Below are 21,821 nucleotides of genomic sequence, written 5' to 3' on the forward strand. Positions count from 1 at the left end.
TTTATTTATTTACATCAAATTTAACCTAAGTTCCATTCTGTAATGTGGGTAGAAATTTCTATCTCTATTTTCTTTACCCTGGCCCCAGAATCATATGAAGAAACACTCATTGTCCAGAGCATTTAAGGAAAGCCCTGTGGTCGCTGGAGTTAGTAGTAATCACTACTGATATTTTAATTATCTTGGCCCATTTGGTTCCTTAAAGGCAAATACCTCGACTCCTTTTAGGCCAGACTCGAACATGGGCTGTGAAAAGGTGAGATGTCTTGCTGAGCTGTACTGCAGAGATCTGCAAAGTCTTCACTGCCTTCCTGATCCAGAGAGAAAACTGTCAACATTTTTTTTTAGACACCTGGGCTCAAGTGATATTCTTACCTTAGCCTCCTAAATAGCTGGGACTATAGGCTCACACCACTGTATCCTGGCTAATTAAAAAAAATTTTTTTAGAGATGGTGTTGTACATGGTTGTTCTGGTTGATCTCAAAGCAGATCCTGGCCTCAAGCAATCCTCTTGCCTTGGTCTGCCAAAGTACTGGGGTTGCAGATGTGAGCTACCATGCCTCATTAGAAACCATCAATATTGTATGTCTCCTTCTGCTATGCCCACATCTTCAACTCTAACCCTATTCTTCTATCCCTTTACCTCTCAGACTATCTGGCATAATTCTCCTGAATGGGCTAAGTTTCCTATGCATAAATATCCAAGGATAGTGAAGATGAGGTAGGCTGATGGTTGGACATTGATTTTTGGATACCAGGCAATGCTGTATTTAGCCCCGCCACACAAAATCTCTGAGGTAAGGATAGTAAAGCCTTGGTCACTCTTACTATGAGAAAGAGAAGAGTCTTTTCCAGAAAGATTGGGATAAGAAGTTGGAGAGAGCCTTCTTGGTAGTGCAGAGCCACAGGGCATGATTAGGTACCATTGCAGGGTAGGAGTGGCAGGTAGGAGTCCTTCTGCCTGATCCTTTACCCAAAGCAAAAGCCTTAAGCTGCTGGAATAGGAGGCAGCAACATTTTTAGCATCTAAGACAGATACAGATCCATTGCTGCTGAGAAAAGGCAAACCCTCTACTCTGGGGGTTAGAAAATGCCCTGGGCCAGAATCCTACACTATCACCATTAGGATATCCTATCACCATTAGGATCTCCTATCACTAGGGGAAGGCAGGAAGACTCACTACAAATACAAAGCAGAACTTGGCTTTCACGGGAAGGAGGATTGGGGACACTCAAACGCTGCTGAAGGGAACTGGAATATGCCAGTCAAAGTATGCCTCTTTAGCATATGGATTATTTTGAGCTAAAGGCCACCAAGAACCAGCAGGTACATGAAAAGCTTTAAAAATGGGGAAAATTTTTTTTTTGTAAAGGAAATTTACATTTATAAAGAAAATCTCTATTTGTAAAAGTGTCTCCTTCTCTAGGAGAGGAGGACCAGGAAGAGGAGTACTATACCAACTCTATCTATGGGGAAGGTACTAGTGTAAATCTGCATAATAAATCTTATGAAACAACCCTTGTTGACCATGTTTTTTCTTGGTCACTTTCCCATAACTTGTCATTGCCCCCTCCCTAGAAGGCCCAACTCCTTTTCCTTTGTTTAGCCTAAGATGGTATATAAGCCTCAATCATCTGGCTACCTCCTAGAGACACATTGTTTTCTCTGTGAACTCCCGTGCATGCGTCTTCATTCATAATTAAAACTGTTTTTTTCTCTTGTTAAAAAAAAAGAAAGAAAGAGAAGAGTCCCTATTTAATGAGAGCAAAATTAATTATCCTGTCAATTAACTTGTCATAATTGTGAATGTCACATTGGGTCCATAATCGCTGAGAGCAAAAACTAGTTGTGACTGAGAAACATAAACTAGGAGAGAAGAGGAACATATTGAGCTCCTATTATATGCTAGATGCTCGGACACATATAGGTGTTTCATGTTTCATTTAATCCTCACAATAGGCCTGCTAGGAAGGCATCATTATTCCCATTTTCAGAGAAGAAATCAGGGGCCCAGAAAGATTAAGTGACTTGCTGTGATAGACATCCTTGGTTGCTAATCCCACACACTCCCACCCCTTTCTCCCTTGTCCATCTCCATTGTAGAGACAGGAAGAGCTAAAGAGTCACTTTCTCAAACCTCCCTTATGGCTAGGAGTGGCCTTGGGACACAGTATTTGGCTACGAGACAAGTAGGAGGGTGATGGGAACTTTCAGGGGAGACTGCCCCCCCTTTTCCCTTTTCTTCCTGTCGTGGATGCCTATTCATCTTCAGGCAACTTGCACACATGTGAGGCTGAACAGCTGTTTTCCCCCAAAGTCCTTAATGCTTTTCTGGTGACGTTCATTGTCACATGTCATTTATTCTGCTGGGAGCAGCCAGTGCACTCTACCCCATGCCACCATGTCCCAGTCCTTCTCATACTTGTGAACCCAGATCAATTATCGCCTCTTTCCGGGAAATCTTTTCTAGTCTTCCTGAATGCAGTGATTATTCTATCTCCTATGTCTCCACAACATAGTATCTATGCCTCCTTATGATTCTTATGGTTTCCATGTCTGTTTTTTCTGGTGTCATCTAAGGCTTTCTAAGCAGGGCCTCTGTGTATATTTACATTCCCCAGAAAAGCCTAGCATGCATAGCACCTGGAATATAGTAGCATTCAACCAATATTTTTTGAGTGAATAAAAGAGAATCAATCCAAGACCAGATCTGACTTTGCAAGAAGAGGCCAGGAGACTCCTACACACTGGTCCTAACATAATGAAGCCTGCTGAGTGAATGCCAGGCACTGCTATCCTCCAGACTTGGGTTATATGAGATTATTTATTGTCTTTTGCATAAGTCACTATTTTGGGGGTATTGTGTGATTTACAGCTGAAAGTCTTTCTTCTGAAGCACTCCCCAAGGCCATGGAACTGTGTCTAAAATCCAGCATAGCATACAGATAGCACAATTCAGCATCTGAACATTCAGATAGTACTAAACTATCCATAAGTGGAGATAGACTATCTGAAAAAGATATCTGAAAAAATTTTGAAGAAGGCTGGTGAACAGATTGAGTAGGAATTAAGATGTGCTTAGAGATGGTAAAGTCCCCAGGATGCCACTATACCCAGGCAGAGCATGGGTACAACGACAGCAAGAAGATGCAGGATTTCTCCTGTTGCTGCAGGATAATGATTTCAATTTATCCAAATGTATGGGGACCAGTTAGTGTGGGCATCTTCTCAGATGGTGGGGTTGACCACATTTCCAACAAGGTTATCCTTCCGAGTTTGAGTGTTTTGTTTGTAACCCAGATGGAAGTGGATAGAGAATCTCCATGTGTTCCATGAATGCCTATGGCTACTGCCGACATAGAAGGGCTGGAGAAAGCAGCCAATTAATTTGCACCTGAAACTGCTTAGAATTCTTGCCACTTTGCAGATCTTTGGAGAGCATTTAGAGACCTATAGTTCAAAATACAGTAGTGGCCAGGTGTGGTGGCACACACTTGTAATCCTAGTACACTGGGAGTCCGAGGCAGGTGGATCACTTGAGCCCAAGAGTTTAAGACCAGCCTGGGCAACCTGATGAGACTCTGTCTGTACTAAAAATACAAAAAAAAAAAAAAAAAAAAAAAAATTAGCTTGCATGGTAGCACACACCTATAGTCCCAGCTTCTCTGGAGGCTGAAATAGGGGAATCAGTCTAAGGCCAGATTTGACTTTGAGCCCAGGAAGTGGAGGCAGCAGTGATCATGCCACTACACTCCAGCCTGGGTATCAGAATGAGCAGCCTGGGTAACAGTGAGACCCTATCTCAAAACAAAGAATCAATAGTAGTTCTCTCTATTTAAATTCACTTTATCAAAGTGAGTAGAAAGTGAACTAGAAAACACACTCCCAATTCATTTGAAGCAGGTGGTGAATAATCATGTGTGGTTGAGAGATTGGTAGAGTTTTTGTGTAAGAAAAGCAAGGTTCTAAAGTGGATGCTATGGACTGAATTGTGTTCCCCCCACCCCCATCCAAATTTATATATGGAAGCCCTAACTTCCCATTTGACAGTATTGGAGATAGAGCCTTTAAGGAGATGATTAAGTTAAATGACATCATAAGAGTGGGGTCCTAATACGAGAAGATTAGTGCCCTCATAAGAAGAAGATAGAGACCCAAGCAGGACACAGCATACACTAAGGAAAGGCCGTGTAAGTATGCAGCAAAAAGGCAGCAACCTGCAAGTCAGGAAAGGGTTTTGCCAGAACCCACCCCTGCTGGCACCCTGATCTTGAACTTTCAGCCTCCAGAACTATGAGATATACATGTTTGTTTTTTTTTGTTTTTTTTTTTTTTGTTTTTTTTTTTGAGACAGTTTCGCTCTTGTTACCCAGACTGGAGTGCAATGGCACAATCTTGGCTCACTGCAACCTCTGCCTCCTGGGTTCAAGCAATTCTCCTGTCTCAGCCTCCTGAGTAGCTGAGACTACAGGTGTGTGCCACCACACCCAGCTAATTTTTGTATTTTTAGTAGAGACGGGGTTTCACCATGTTGACCAGGATGGTCTTGATCTCTTGGCCTCATGATCCACCCACCTCGGCCTCCCAAAGTGCTGGGATTATAGGCATGAGCCACCATGCCTGGCCCATGTTTGTTGTTTAAGCCACCAAGTCCGTTACATTTTGTTCTGGAAGATGGAGCTTTGATATACAATATTCTCATAAAAAGCAATGAAGTGTTTTAATTTTGATGAATTTATGGTTGCAGAGGGGTGTATCCTGGAGGGTTGCTTTTATGCAGCAGCAGTTGCTTCTGAACATAAGGTAACTTTAAATATATCTTACATTTGTTGATTAGTTTTGTCTGTCGCCTTGGGAGTTACCTGGAAACCTTTTCTAGTCTTCCTGAAAAGAGGTTCAAGAGAAACAACAGCTTCACGAGGCTCCAGAACAAGTTTGTATGCCCAGGAGTCTTTGAACTTTTTCTCCCCATCATCCCAGGCTTGAAAATAAAACACTAAAAGAACTCTTGGCATTATAACTGGAATCAGTGTTTTCACTGGTCTACATTTTGGCATGAGATGAAATGACCACCAGCAGCCCTTGCTTTCGGGAACATCTCATCTCCACAGAAGCATCAAAGATCTGATAAGCCAGAGGTCTTAAACAGCAGATTTTTTTTATATGACCATATTACTATTATTACTTAAGATTTTATAAACAATAATATCTGTCAATTAATGAATCTGGTAGACTAGACATGTTTTTTGTTATATGTTAAAATAAATATTTAACTAGTAAAATAATAATATAGTTAATCCTGTCATCTAAACCCACTTTGTGTTCTTCCAGGAATACCTGGGGAAATACTGTGAAAGCCTGAGGAGTTTTGGTTAAAAACTCAGATGTGTAAAGCTGCTATTTACAAAAGAACATTTCTGGTTGATTGTGATGTCACCATGAAAAAGTTGCAACTAGTTCTTTGACTTTATGCTTTTTTAAAAAAGCATTAAATGTGTGATTTCCTCTCAAATTTAAAATGGTTTAAACTTCTGACACGCTGATTTTTTAATATTGCGGTGGTCTTGATTAAATGCCATTTTTGTAAGTTGGTGAGTGAAATTTCAGCTTGAGGTTTGCTTGCGTGAATCATTTGTACAACTTTTCACATTAGCTGTTTTTTTTAATCTAAAAATACATATAGCACATTGAATGACTTCCTAACTATCCTGAGGGGATCCTAAGGAAATTCTCAGTTGAATTATTGATTTAATCTCATACCTTGACTATTTATTAAAGGTAGCTAACTGCCAACTAGTCTAACACTGTTGGATTAATAGTACTTAGTATTTATTTATCTTTTCTTCTCTTTTTTTGAGATGGAGTTTCACTCTGTTGCCCAGGCTGGAGTGCAATGGCGTAGTCTTGGCTCACTGCAACCTCTGCCTCCTGGGTTCAAGTGATTCTCCTGCCTCAGCCTCCCAAGTAGCTGGGATTACAGGCGCCTGCCACCACTCCAGCTAATTCAGTTCCCTGCTTAAAAACTTTTGGTTGTTACCTTATCCTGGTACTACAAAGCATTCTCAACGTTTTAGCTAGTTCAACTTTAGCATCTTCATCTCAGTAATGCTGAGTTGCTTATTTTCAATATACTGGATACTTAGCGCTTTTAAAAAAATGTTCTTTGGCTCATATTGTTTACACTTTGAAGTGGCCTGTGCTTTATCTCCTGTGTCCCAATTCCACCCTGGTGCCTGTTTTTTAAAGATTCAGCTTAACCATGACATCTTTTCTTAAAAGCTCCTCTTATCCCCCTAAAACACTGTTTTTCATCCTGAAATTCTGTCTCCCTTTATACGTTCTTTATGGCTTTTATTGCAAACTTGCATTTTAGTTACACATGTAACTACATGTGTATACATGCTTGGTCTTCTCTGATGTCATACAAGGCTTTTAGGAAGGGCCTACATGTATTTTAATTTCTTCTAGAAAAGCCTAGCTAATTGTGTGGCATATAGCATCCTTCAGTAAAATTTTTTAAGTAAATAAGTGAATAGCTGAGCATCCAAAGCCAGCTGTGTGTGTGTGTCTGTGTGTGTGTTAGAAAAGTTTGTGATCCACTAGATATAGAGATGTAATACCATTAAGATCCATAGAAATGGAATTGACTTTGAGAGAGCTAGGTCATATGGCAGCCTTTGGAGCTTAGAAAGTTTCTGTCACAGAAATGGTTAAAGCGCAGGCTGCGGCAGTTTTTAACAGTTTTGGAGTGTTTCAGACTTGACTACAGCCACAGTTCTCAATGTGAGGTCCCTAGTGTAGCTGTATCAGCATCTCCTGGAAGTTAGAAACGCAAATTCTTGAATCCCATCCCATACCTATTATATCTAAAAGTCTGGCGGTGGAGCCCAGCCCTCCAGGTGGTTCTGATACACACTTGGATTGTGAGAACCACTGGATTAGAGAAAGTTCCAGGGGGGTTTCTGTTCAGTCTTGATATCTCTCAACTCAGCTACCAAATAGGGCTTTTATAATTATAGAATGATTGAGTGTAAATTCTGTGAGAGTGAGGGGTCACAGCATGCAATAATGCTTGCTCAATTTCAGTGCATGAATCAACGGATGACAAATTAAGAGCCTAATTTGACCTTCCATCCTCATTTGGTTCATTGTGAAAAACTGCTGCTCATAACAGCTTGACAAGCGGACAACGATGCATACATCTGAGCAAAGTATGCTGACTTGTGAGAAGTAGCAGCAGCTGTCAGCTTGCTATCAGCTGACTAGTGAAGGTCATGGTGGTACTAATGTTCTACGCTGGAGGACTATTCTTTGAGTCTGAGTTCCCTGAATGTTCCCTGTTTTGTTTCTTGCTTTCTCCTTTTTACCTTTTTAAGAAATGGGGCCTTGTTCTGTTGCCCAGGCTGGAAAGCAGTGGTGCGATCGTAGCTCACTGCTGGCTTGAACTTCCGGGCTCAAAGGATCCTCCTGCCTCATCCTCCCAAGAAACTGGGATTACAGGCAAGTGCCATATTCCTTGTTTTCTGATCTCTCCTGTTTCTTGAGCGCAGTGACATCCTGGTGCTTAGTTACACTGCCCCAATACAGCAATCAGTGCTGGTTCACTTACCCAAGATGTATTTTTCCTTTCCTGCATGCTGGCAGGACCCCAGTTTTGTGCCAGTGTCCACCTCTTTTACATGTGAGTCAGGTCTGATTAGTCAAAGCCAATTACGATTGTTCTGTCCTCTCAACAGAGACTTGTGGAAGACTGGCCAGGTGATCCAGTTCTGGCCAATAATTTGTGAAGGCACATCTGTTGGTGTGTTTTCATGAAAACTTTTGCTCATTTTTAAATAAGAGATGCACAAGGGGGAAATGACCCATTCCTTTGGACTTCGGTGTGTCTGGACGTGGTGCTTGGAGCTGAAACGACTTTCTTGGCATGCAAAGGCATCTTAGGCAATCCACGGCATAGAGCGAAGTCCAGAGAGTGGAGGGAACCTGGGCCCTGAGAGCCTTGCTGAACCATTGAATTAACTGCCCCGGAACTGTTTGTATTGGAACTTTTGTTATAGAAGGTAATGAATCTCCTTCAACTAGAACTTATTAAATATTAAATAATTATTATGTCTCTTTCCCTTTAATTACTCTTGAAAATGAAAAGTGAATGATGTGATGACATCTCTAAATTTCTTCCAGTCCTAACGATCGATAATTCTTTGCGCAAAGTAGCTGTGTGGAGTTTCAGAATGCAATGATTTAGCAGTGGGGTGCAAACATTGCCTGAGTTAGGGTCGTTTGTAGGGAGGTTCGGGAGGTAGCACCAAGGTAAGGCAGTGTGGTTAGAGCATCAATTCCTAGGGACAGCCTAAGTGCTATGTCCTAAAGCACAGCAAAATCAGAAATCCATAGGAATAGCCAGATAGTGAAGCTAATAGCTAGGAATCAGATGTAAAACAAGTCAAAAAATTGTGAAGAGATTTGCTTACCAGGAATCAGAGCTCATGGCATGTGTTTAGCCTAGGACCGTCTCAAGGTATCAAACATGGATGATAATAGCCTTGAGTACTACAGGGCCAGCATCTCCTTGGGGACATTATCAGAATCTGGAATCCTTTGGTTACCCAGATTTACTGAATTTCCTCCCTGGCGATTCATCCCGTGAACTTTGATGATTGGCCTGCCGCCTTTTACGGTCTCTGTCAACCTCAGGCAGCTGCTCTTCTTTCTTTTCCAGTTGTGCCTTTACCGAATATTTTCCAAATGTATGTTTCAGTTCTTGTTCTTTACTGCACAGTAGTGCAATTCTTAAACTTGATGTCGTGAACCTCGAAAACAGATTTAAGTCAATCACAAAATACAGTAAAAGGATGTTTATGTTGGTTGCTAGCATTTTTAAATCAACATTGCCACCTAGTGGTTAAATAATCCTTAGACCTGTGCAAGTATTTTCATTTGGATTGGCTGTTAGATTAGATGTCAAGGATCTTCAAATGGCAAAATTCTGAGCAAGAAGAGACCACAATAATTACTCATTTAAATGTATTGTTTTACACATAAGGAAATTGAGGCTTAGGACAAGTCATATTTTACCAGTGTCCTTTAGCTCATTAAATTAATTATTGGGGTAATAGTGTAGGGTCCTCATTCACAGACTATCACTCTTTCCCCCTCTGAAATTCTTATTTACTATTAAGATTTTGGTTGATAACTTAGTTTTTCTTTCTTAAGTTTTAAGATATCCTTCCTCAATTTAGCTATTTCCTGGTGGTAAGTAAAAAACAAACAAACGAAAAAACAAAAACAAACAACAACAAAAAAATGAGTTTCAAATGAAGCAAGGTTGTATATTACATTCTCTCTTCTTGACATGCTTGTTTTGTCTTTTTCCCCAAATCTTTCTCAAGACTTGTCAATCCATGAGCATTTCGTCCTTTCTTGTGTATGTTTCAATACAGGAAAATATTCTAATACCTCCTGTGTGCTATCCAGCAGTATTTACACAGTTTTGGGCATGTCTGTGGTAGAACCAGAGATTCACAACAAGCTTCCCAAAGGTGACAAAACTCCTGTTTGGAGATCATACTTTAAATTGTAAGGCTTTATAGAACAATGACTACATTCTTAATAACTCAAAAATCTTTCTTCAGAATGGATGAGAAAACTGTGTGTTCTGTTTGGGCAAATGAGGAGCACAAGGGGAAATTCCTTTTGCTTTAAGCAGCATCTCCGCTGAAGTGGCTAATTCCCTTTTTGGCTGCCATGGGGGTCATGCGCCCTGTGAAACTGCTGTTGCTTGCACTGCTTAACGAGACAAGGTCAGGGAATTTCCCTGCACTCTGTGATGACCATTGACCCTCTCCAGGGGTCCGTGATAACTGGGCCTGGAGAATGGCCTCCCAGGACATTCCAGGAGTGATCCTAGGATAGATAGTTATATTAAAGTTCTAAATTTGGTTGCACATTTTGATCACCTGGAAACCTTAAAAACATACTAACATCTGGGTCCTTTTCCTGGATACCAGAGTTATAAAAGCACCCCAGGTAATTCCAGTGAGTAGCAAGCTTGAGAATAACGGGAAGCCTAAAGGCACGTAATGGGCCAAAGGACGCCAGCTTGTCCCTCCCCTCCTCTCCGTTTTCCTCAACACAAATTTAGTCTGAAACAAAGACTTCAGGATGTTGCTGGAGAGGGAATTCAGCTCCTAGCAGCTCTGGCTGTTATTCAGCCTCTCAGGCTCCTCCCACCTGTGCCCCAACTAGATGGATATACTTTTTGAAGCAAGTCCAGTCTCTTCCCAAAGTTCCTAGGGTGACCTTCATAATACATTTTATTATGTCATACCCACCCGCTCTACTAGGCCAGCCGAGGTCATGTGATAAGACTTCTGCATCCCAAGGAAAGGGTTTTGGCTTTTACAAGGGCAAGTGCTCGATCAGCCTGATCTCCTGGGAGTTATGAATCAGATGAGCTGAATGTCCTTGCAAGGCTTTGCATAAAGAAAAATGTTACCCAGGTTTTTCCTTCAGAAGTTTCATCAGCGATCCTGGGAACTCTGACCTAGAACTAAAATGACTTTTGACTTTGTAAATAATTACAATTAATTTCATAAGGCTGCTTCTCTTTCTCCCTCTCTCCACACACACACACACACACACACACACACGCACACACACGCTTCTAAATATATATAGTTGTAAAAGACCGTGAGCTAGAAACTGTGATAGGAAGATATAATGGAAATTTACAGTGAAAGAAATGATGGGTAATGTAAGATTGTGGTAAAAGAGCAGAATAATGCTTTGGTTCTCCAATCTTGACTTCTTCCATTAGGTATTTTGCTGAGGGAAGGCAGGAAGGGAGACAGAGAGAAAACTATATACATATGTCTAACAGGACATTTTTCTCTTGACTCTTCTGTGGTATTGGCTCTGTTGTTCACACCTTCTCCTTAAAACTGTTTCTCTCTGGTTTTCATGGCATCACCACCCCCTGGTTTTTCTTTAACTGCCCCAGATGCTTTTCAGACTCTTATTCTTCTCCATTAAATGTGGAAGATCTCAGGAATTCATCCTTGCTTCTCTTTTCCACTCCCCTGGGGAGGATACCACTCACAGCCTCCTCACCCTGCTATCCTCATCACTGGGCTGATGCACGCAGCGCTGCTGGGTGTAGCCTCGCTTTCCTTCTGAGCATCAGACCTGCATTTTCATTGCTTACTCAGCAACTCAGTAAGTTCTACTGTAGGTGCTGCAGAAACCCAAAATTCAACACGTCCTGCACTGAAATCATTATTCACTCACTCAATTAATATTTACTGAACAGCTACTCTGTCCCAGGCATATCCATCATTGGAGATTCACTATGGAGCAATTGAAAAATACATGGTTTCTACCTACATGGAACTTGTGTTCTGATGGGTGAGATGAGCAGAAAACAATATAGTATGTTGTCAGGAACAGATGAATGCATTGAAGAGAAATAACACTAAGTAATCAAGGTAATGGAGGATGACTGTGTTTGTATTTTTGATGGGGGAGTCAGGGGAGCCCTCTCAGAGAAGTGGCCTGGAGCCTAGACTGTGGCATGGTAAGTGAGAGAGTCACAGGCTTTCTGCAGGGAGAGGCTCTAGGCAGAGGATTTTTTTCCAGATTTGCTTCTCTGTCTACTTTCCACTTAGTTACTCAGCCTAGGAAGTGAGGTGTTTAGGGATCCCTTCTTTTTCCCCATGCCTGAAACTCATAAGAATTACCATGTTTTTGACCTTAATCTCTCTGGAGGCTTTCCCCTTTAGCCCTATTGCCACTGCTGTACTTTAATTCTGTCCTTCAGCTGTTTTATTTTTCCTGCCAGGGTAACTGCCATGGACTCCGGATAAGTGTCTCCACACGCAGCCTTATTCTTTCAATTCTTCTGTTTTCCATAGTGATATGCCTATTGCATTCATCTGATCCTCAGCATTGTTCTTTGATAGCTCCCCTCAGCATTCAAGATGAGGTGCAAACACCTTTGCTGCACACACAGGGCTTTGATGATTTGGCCCTTACTTTTGTCTTGAACTTTATTTCACTCTAAAGCAAAACTATTGCCTTGATCTCCTAGTTATGCTTAGCCATTGTCCAAATGAGCCTTATTTCTTTTTACTTCCAGAGTTTACACGCTGCTACTCTTCGTGAGAGACTTCCTCTATTCTTTGCCTAATAAACCCAGTCTCATCCTCTAATTTAGCTAAATGACCCTTTTGTCTCACTGCATCCTGTGTTACCTCTTTCAAACGGCTTAACTATCCCAAGCATCTTGACATATCTGGCTAATCCATTCTCAAGTTATTTATCATAGAAGCATCAGCATATGATTCATAATAGGTCCTTTACTGAATAAATGGAAAAAAATGTAAAATACAGGCTTAGTATCCTTTATCGGAAATGCTTGGGGCCAGAGGGTTTTGGATTTCAGAATTTTTTGGATGTTGAAATATTTGCATGCACATAATAAGATGTCTTGGGGATGGAGTCCAAATCTAAATACAAAACTCATTTATGTTTTATAAACACTTTATATACATAGGCTGAGTGTAATTTTATACAATATTTTAAATAATTTTGTGCAAAGTTTTGCCTGCATTTTGACTGAGACCCATCACATGAGGCTTGGTGTGTAATTTTCCACTTATGTTGTCATGTTGCTGCTCAGAAAGTTTTGAATTTGGGAGCATTTTGGATTTTTGGATTAGGAATGCTCAGCCTGTGTAAATTTTTGTTTTTTATTTTTCAATATTATTTTAGAAGTAAACATGGCAATAGTTACAATACTTATTAAGTATTAGCACTTAATACTTGAGTATTTCATATGTTTATCTCATTTAAACCTCATGCCAGCTCCTTTGAAATAGCCGCATTACCTCTATTTTGCAGATAAAGTATGGTAAAATAAATTTCCAAGGTCATACATCAAACCCAGGCAGACTGGCTCCAGAGTTCATGCTTATAACCTCAACACCTTGCTCCCTTATCATAGCGTTAGCATCAATTTCATGTTCTGTTATAAAAAAATTATTTAAAAGTTTGTAGAATGACATGTGAATGATACAGAAAGCAGCCTTATTTGTTTAGAGTTGTCCTTTATGTTTACCTGTAATAATTACTCCCCAAGGAAAGAAAGATTTCTCAAGGCTGAGAGAAGAGGTGAAGAAGAGAAAATAATTTCCCACATCAGTGGAAAAATGGCCTCACAACAATTTAGAGATGTGAGAAAATTTGTGGATAGGTGACATGTAACCAGAGGGCCTCTTTTACCCTCAAGATATCTTGGACCTGCATAGAATCTTGGAAGCATGCCACAAACCCATGTTGGTATTAGTGGACAGGGAACCTTAATGACTGAGTTAAAATTTCTAACTGCATGGCCTCATGGGAGCTTATAACAAAATAAAATTATTTTATGGAAAATGCACAGTTGCAAGTGTTCTTACACACATAGTTGAGTTTATAAGGTGATTTTTATATCCTTCTTATATCCTTTAGAGAGTTGTTTTTCTCTAGAAATATCCATACCTTCTATGAATTGGTGTTTTCAAAAAGGTTGTTGTCTGAGGAAAACTTCTAAGACAATCGGGCCTGGTCCCAAATTGGGAAAAGCCATCATTGGAGAACAATTAATGTCTGACTTCTAGTCTTAGAATGAGAGGGGACTGTGTTTATAAATATGAAATTTAAAACAAAATATTAGGTGACTATAATCAGAATTGTTGAAGGGACCCAATTCAGAGAGATTTAGTCTGTTTCTTGACAACCTCTTAGGTCCAAGAATTGCAAAAGGATTTTAGTAAGTAGATCTCAAGTGAAATCAATAATTGTGGCTAGCTGTGGCCTCCAGTAACATTTTATTATTGTTCATTTCCACTAGTGTAAGCACCTCTTGGTGCACCATGTATTCCATGGTAACTATTTAAATAGTTGTTGTGACCCTGAGTGAGGCACTAAAATTATATTTGAAGCATAAATCAGAAAGCCAGTGGGTCTGGAATTTTGACTATGGGATATTGGGTCATAATGTTTGTGCTGTCATTTCACCTTGGTTATTTATCCTCTTTAACCAGACTTTCTTGCTCTCTATAATCAAGATAGCATTCCTATTGACCTTTCATGGGAGGTGTTGGAGAATCTAGCTAAGGTTTCATTTTGTAAGTGTATTTTTGAGCATTTCTGTAGTTTTCCATGTTTACTGTATTTGTTTGTATTCAACGGACAAATGAATGTTTCAAATGTTCAAACTCATATTGAATGCTACTATGGGGCCAGTTATGGAGGATGTAAAGATGAATAAGACAAGACTCCTGCCCTCCATGAACTACAGAGTCAGGGTGGCAGAGAGAGGCAATAACCTGGCAATTCCAAGTCAGGGGTGAGGCAAACACCATTGATTCTCTGTTCAACAGCCACTCTTTCTGTCTTCCTGGCTAACAGGGCCGTGATTTTAAAATAAATAAATAAATCGGCAAAATGCTCAAATAAGATAGGCCTCGTTATTCAGGAGATGCATTATGATTGGTTAAAGCCAATTATGTAATCCTGTTCCCCTTGCCATGATTGGCTGGAATGGCCACGTAGCCTTCTTCCCAGCCAATGAGACAAAAGGTAGACCCTTCTGGGAAGCATAGCTGGAAAGGAAATCCTTTCCACTAATCAAAAATGAGAGACAAGTGGGTAAGATATCTCTCCTTCTCTTCCTGCTTTTGAGAGTGGTTTTGAGGTGATGGTGGTTGGAGCTTGAGGGGAAATTTTCTAACTCACTGGGTATGGTTGATGGACAGATAGAAAGGAGGTAGTCCCTGACAATGATATAGAAGGGAACCAACCGTGCTACCAACTTTCCCCAGAATTCTGGTTCTGTGAGGTAGTAGTGATAATAATCTCCTGTTTCAGGCACTTTTAGTTACTTGTCAAATTACTGGCACCTGAAAAAAAATCTAGCTGATAGGTGTTTCAGTAAAGTTAGGTACAAATCCTTAAAAGAAGCAGAGGAGACAAGAAGGTAATTTAGCAGGGGAATGAGAGAGGGTCTCCTAGATAAGGTGAACTTTGAGCTTTGTTTTGAAGAACAAGTAGAAATTTACTAGATAGAAAAGGTAGGGAAGGGCATCCAGGAAAGGCATATAGAATGGCCTGGAGGCATGAGGGCCATGCCCTCTCTAGACTACTATATGGTTTAGATGATCAGTTGAATGGATCTCATGACATGAGTGGATTTCGAATTCACTTACATGAGACTGTTAAAGGTTTTAAATTGAGCATATAGACTGAGATGAACAGTAACCTGTAATCTTGATTTACAAGACTTGAATTTACACCTTGTGGCTTTGAGTTTGGAAACGGAGAGTTTCCAAATTCTCTGTGTTTTTTGAGTGTGTGTTGTTGTTCATAGCGTGGCAACTTTCATTAAGCATTCGAAGTTTGGTTCTTTTGTTAGTGCAGGTCATCTGAGAAGCAGATGAAAAGACATGAATAAACATGAAAGGATTTTATTAGGGGACAGCCTTGTGAGAGGAAATGGAGAGGGAGCAGGGTGAGGCCACTGGACTGGGATGCAGTTGTGATATAAAGACAAGGAAAGAGTGAAGGAGGGTTGTGTGAAAGTTCCCTAGGCCACTGTGCAGTCTAAGGAAGATTCGGAAAGGCCACAGGGAAGTCCTCAAGCCAGAGTCATGGTCAGAGCAGTCCCTTGTTCTCCAGCAGAGAGCCTGTCTCTGCATCTCTGCCCCACACAAAGCAGCTGATGGGAAGCCCAACCTCTGCACAAACATTGCAAAGGATCTTTAAGCACAGCTGCTGGGACCACGTATTCCTTGCAGTTGGATGTTTCTAAGATTTTCTGTTTCTTTTCCAAATATTGCCTTAAAAAGAAACTTGCTAAGATTGGTGATAGAATTAGAAAAAAAAAATCAAATATTTAATACATTTTTTAGGTAAAATTCTTAACCTTTTTGGGGTCATGGGACCCAGTGAGCAGTTGATTTCAACTATGGACTCTAGCATGACACATTGGACTCATCTCAGCTTCTTGAGCCCCCAGCTTTCCCGCAGCTGTGCTCCCAATATCTGCTGGTGCAGCCCCTCCACAGCTTCCCACTTGCTGACATCTGGACCCCTTCTGTCATTGCTTGTCCTCCTTCTTGGATACACTCATGGTTCCACAGCTGTAAGCACTTTTGCTTGAAAGATACCTTGGCAAAGAGTATTTACATTTTGCCCTTCAGAGCCTCTCTAGTTCACTTCCAAGTCTCAGAGCTATCTCTGAATCCTTGCTGAATATTAATTCCTAGACTACCTGAAGGATGCGATTACTTCTATTAATATGTTTAGATCATGACCATTGCCTTGCCCACATGGTCGACTGGAGCCTCTTCCTGTCTTCCTTATCCCATATGAGCCCTTTGTCTCGAATTTAGGGTTGATAGCCTAGACTATGTTCTTGATCTCATCCGTAACACTAAAGGGTATACCTTCTTTTTAAGCCCTCTCCACCAACCATTGTGCTGACATAATCATAAAAACTGCGTATATAATACACACACACACATACTCCCTCACACACATATTAAAAATGCATATGAAGTTGATTCTCATTACCCATGGTAGTATAAATTTGCTGTGAACACTGAATTAGTGAGTGCAGAACCATTTTTACTAGGGAAAATATGTACACATATATACATAAATTATAATCTAAATCCCAAACCCAATGCATGCTAAGAGATTCTATTTTCTTTATTTTTTCAAAAAAGAAAACAAGCCTCAGAAGTGTTAGGTGACTTGCCTGAGGCCACCCCACTAACAGGTGCCAGAATTGGGACTCAAACCCCATCCAACCAGCCCAGAGCCGGAGCTTCCCGCACTGCCCAGACAGGTTCCCTGCTGTCGCCACCCTTGGCTCATCTCTGTGTGAGAATGAAGCTGAAGGCAGAGCTTTTCCGGGTTCCACCTCAGCTAGGAATACGCTTCTTGGGGCAACCCAAAATTTCCACTGCTCTATACATGTCTGTGAATGACAGTTAAGGCATGCTGGTATTGATTTGGAGGTTACAAGTAAATTGTAGGTGGCAGACAAATCTGCAAACAGGAAATCGATGAATAATGAAGATCAATGATGCAAGGTAAAAAAATCAAAATGCCCAAAGCAGTGTACAGTGAAAAATATGTCTCTTTTGCCCTCTCCTTAGATTTCTAGTTCTTGTATCCTTCCACCCCTATCCTCAAGGAACTGCTGTTTTCAATTTCTTATTTATCCTTTCAGAGATAACCTTCTAATAGCACCTTGGAGGAAATGAGTCATTAAAAACAGGGAATTTGAATTGAAACAGATCTACCCTTTAAAATGCAAATGTGTGCAAGTTATTCAAACTCTCTAAGACTCGGTTTCTTAATCCCTAAAACAGAGGCCTCCTAGGTGGGCTGAGAGGATTAAACAACCTCGTGTATGTGAAGTACCTGTCACTGTAAAGGCCTTTGTGACAGCTGTGATCATCACCTCCAAAGCCCTGAACTTCCCAAAGCAAAGTCTTTCCTTTTTTTTGCAGTGCCAAAGTTTCTTACAGTTTAATGTTTTGCATGCCAAGGTGGCATTGCAAAAATAAATAAATAAAAGAATAAGACATCTTTGAGAAGCTCAGTGCTTTGGTTAGATCCAAAGACTTCTTTTATTCTACACTGTTATATTCTACAAGATTTAATCCCTATTATTCTACGAGATTTAATTTCTGTTATTTTGCGGGCATTTGCTGTCCCATTGCCTGTGTCTGTCCCACACATCCTCAACCCTGGGCTCAATCTCACAGTGAGGAATCTGGCTGGAGAGAGGAGTTTATTAGCTGGAGCCATTCTATGCAGACTAAGCCACCACTTCAAGTTAGGATTTATGGAAAAGGTCACAGGATTTTTTTTTTTTTTTTTTTTTTTTGAGAACTGGTGTAAATCAGGGCTTAGCTTTAGCTTCAGCCAAACACAGAGAGGGGAAACAAGCAGATATAAACTAAAGGAGAAGACAGGGGCCATTTCCCTATTCAAATAAATAGGGCAGTGTCACTTCACTCAACATAGGCATCTAATAGTGCACCTAGTGTTTTTCCTTTCTTTCAAGGGGAAGTCTATCCCTAGTGGAATAATGGAAAACTAAGCACTCTGTCTGTCCAAATAAATTTCAGGCATTAACCATACTTGAAAAGATCTATGTAAAAATGACTTCCTTGAAAGAATTAAATAGCATCCCCTCCCCCAGCCATTGTAAATATTTTTCAGTTGTACCTGTATTTTCATTTGCTAGACGTGCTACCACTGATAGAGCATTTAGGAAGGATTTAACATTGGGCTGTCATTTTTTAAAAGAAAGTTGGTGTTGTATTTAACTCATGTCTTTCATGCAGTCAATCTGCTAGCATGAAAGACATTTTTTTATTTTAGTAAAAAAATAAAAATAAAATAGAAGGCCATGTCACGGGGAAATGGATCTGTATTTGAATCATTCAGTTTCTTTTCATTATCAGGCAAAGCTGTCTGGAGCTTGATTGTTTCTATGAGTGTTCAGAATACTGGCATTTCTCTGCCTTGTGTATCTTCAAGATTTAATTCCTATTGACTTTAAAGGGAAAAAAGATACATCAAGTTTCTGTTTTGGGGAGGGCTTCAGAAGCTTGTCTCCTTTTTGAAGGAAAATAAAAGCCTTTCTGTTCTTGCTTGCTCAGGAGCAGCTATCGTCAGAAATGTCAACTCAGATTTCTCGCAGTTTAATATTTTAAGTTGAAACAGAATATCCAACGTGTGCTTTCACTTTTTTCTGTATCATTTGACTTTTTGCGTCTGGGTAGCCAAAAAAAACTTGAGTTGAAATTAAGGTAAGTAAAATGTATTCTCATCATTGAACAAATAATTCCTCTTTTTCATTTGAAGTCTCAACTCTGGGCCTGTAGTTGGCAGCGTGGGAGTCTTTCGCTGCTTGGCTCTTCAGAATCCTTGAATGGAAATATTACTATGGGGGTACTCATTGTCCATCCCCTAGTTCCAGATCAAGGTGTGGGAAAAAGATAATCATTAGGTGCTTCCCACTGCTGATTTTTTTCTGGCCTGGACAGGTGCACTAATGCTAGTTCTTTTTTTTGGCAGTCTCTGCCATCATCATTCAAAAATAGTTTGTTGGTTGATCTTGATGACATGAAGGGGAAATTCTCATCTTATCATTTAGCTCTGTTTATAACAAAATAAATTTGTAGCTAAAATGCTGTTTTTTTCCGCATGTGCTGTAGTTTGGATATTTGTCCTCTCAAATCCCCTGATGATACTTGGTTTCTGACATTGGAGGTTGGGCCTAATGGGAGGTGCTCGGTCAAGGAGGCAGAGCCTGCATGAATGGTTTAGTGTAGTCCTTGTGGGAATAGGGTTCTCCCTCTGCTCAATCTCATAGGAACTGGTTGATAAAAAGAGCCTGGCACCTCCCCTGTCTCTCTTGGTTGCTCTCTTGCCATGTGTCTCTATGCACACTGACTCTGCTTCACCTTCTGCTATGGGCAAAAGTAGCCATAGGCCCTCACCAGAAGCAGATGCTGGTACCAGGCATCTAGCATAGTCTGCAGAAGAATGAGCCAAATAAACCCCCTTTCCTTATAAATTATACACCCTTAATTGTTTCTTTATAGTAACACTAAATGGACTAAGACACCACGTTTCAATAAAAATTTTTATTGCTATATACTCATCATTAGATTATCCTCCTCCATGGGTCAGTGGCCATTAAGAGGAATAAACAAATTTCCTACCTCTGCCTATAATGATTCCTTTTAGTAGTGTCAGACTCAGCTGGGGTCAATACAAGGAAAGGGGAAATATGGTTCTTGTTCTTGGGATGCTTACTGTCTGGCTAGTGAGAACACACATGGAGCTGCTTGCTATGATGTAGAAGTTATAAATGGGATTGTGGTTTAGAAAAGTAGTTTTCAACATGTTTTTGGACACAACACACATGTAAATGGAAGTTTACATTTGTGACACACTCTCAGGAGCATAATCATGGGTTGGTTAAACAGAGTTCTGTAGAAAGTAGCTATAACCTCAACCCTTTCTTTCCTATTCAAGAAAACATTAGAGTGTGAGTAGGGAAATAAGCATGCTAGAATGTAAGGGATGTCCTTAAATTTATCCTCATTTGTTTAAAAATGTCAATTATTTAAAAACTGTAGTATTTTATTATTAGTAATGAATTACAACATACTTCATGACTGACTTCACATTTTAGAATTGGAAAGGTGCTGATTTATGCAATATTTGTTACCAGGGTTTGTTGTGTCTCACAAATACATACACAAACATAGTTATCAAAGAGCCTTTGAGTACCTCTGTCTCGGGCAGAGGGCAACCCCCAAATCTGAACATATCCTTTTGTGATTATTGCTCTTGAGGCTCTAAAGTAATGCTTCTCCACATCTCTTGCCCTGTGTCCTCAATAGCCTATGTCTGAATGCCGTGAAATGTTATAGTTGGTGCTTCTGCTGATGTCAGAGAATGATGCTACCTTACAGCCCAGGAAGGATTTCAGTGGTAGAAATGCATAGAAAGCCAAATCTGTTCACTCAGGAAAGAGGTATCATTTCTCAGTAGCATCTGAATAGCAGCCTGGCCATGTGACTTACTTTGTCTATTTAAAAGTAAAAAGAAGTGACATATGTCACTCTCAAATGGAACCATTCAGAGCTATTGCGTGTTTCTAACATTGCTTTCCCCTTTGCTACAAGGGCAGACTCACTTCCCAGAAAAATGCCAAAGGTAGGGAGTTCAACTGAAACCTGTCTGCAACAGACATGAATGTGAACAAGAAATACACTTTTGTGGTTATCAACCACTGAGATTGTGGGGTTATATTTTTGTTTGTTGTTTTCCATCAAGCATGACTTAGCTGTTTAATAGATGTGGTATTGTGAAAATATCATCAGTTTTCATAGACTCTTGGCTTCAAGTTTGATTTTTCAAGTTTCATGGGCATGTTCCTTAACTTCTCAGAAATCAGTTTTCTTATCAGCAAGATAAGTGCTTCAAATGATAGAAACCTCACGGAGGAACGACACCCCCGCTACGTTAGTGTGAGGGGCAACTAGACAGCTGGTAAAAAGGCAGATTCAGAGACCTCTCCTCATATTTTAAGATTCAATGTGTCTGTGGTGGAGGCCAGGAATCTGAACCTTTGACAGATAATCCTTCTCTGTGGCCCCTCTGCCTACCTCCAACCCAGGTAAACTGATGCAGGTGTCTGGAACACCAAGCTTGGAGAAATACGGAGCTAAAGTCTCTGTAAAAACTGATACGTTAATATATATTTTCTTTATTGTTTCAATCACTGCTATTCCCTCAGACTTCTGTTTAACTGAAAAGTTTAAGGAAACTTTAGAATTTTCTGCTACTGGATTTCACCTAAGCCAGGTTGTGACAGCTGGGGAAATATAAACAACATGTGGTTTTTGTGGCTGTGGTTTGTGGAAAAGGACCCATAAAAGTAATTGGTATCCCAAATTTTAAATATGGCATATTTTCATGGGAAACACATTTGCTTAAATATTTTGAGAATGTCAGCTAGGTGCTGTGGCTCACGCTTGTAATCCCAGCACTTTGGAAGGCTGAGGAGGGAGGATCACCTGATGTCAGGAGTTCGAGACCATCCTGGCCAACATGGTGAAACCCCACCTGTACTAAAAATATAAAAATCAGCTGGATGTGGTGGTGGGCATCTGTAATCCCAGCTACCCAGGAGGCTGAGGCAGGAGAATCACTTGAACCCATGAGGCGGAGGTTGCCGTGAGC

Source organism: Callithrix jacchus, chromosome 11, assembly GCF_049354715.1.
Source record: "Callithrix jacchus isolate 240 chromosome 11, calJac240_pri, whole genome shotgun sequence".
NCBI lineage: Eukaryota > Metazoa > Chordata > Mammalia > Primates > Cebidae > Callithrix > Callithrix jacchus.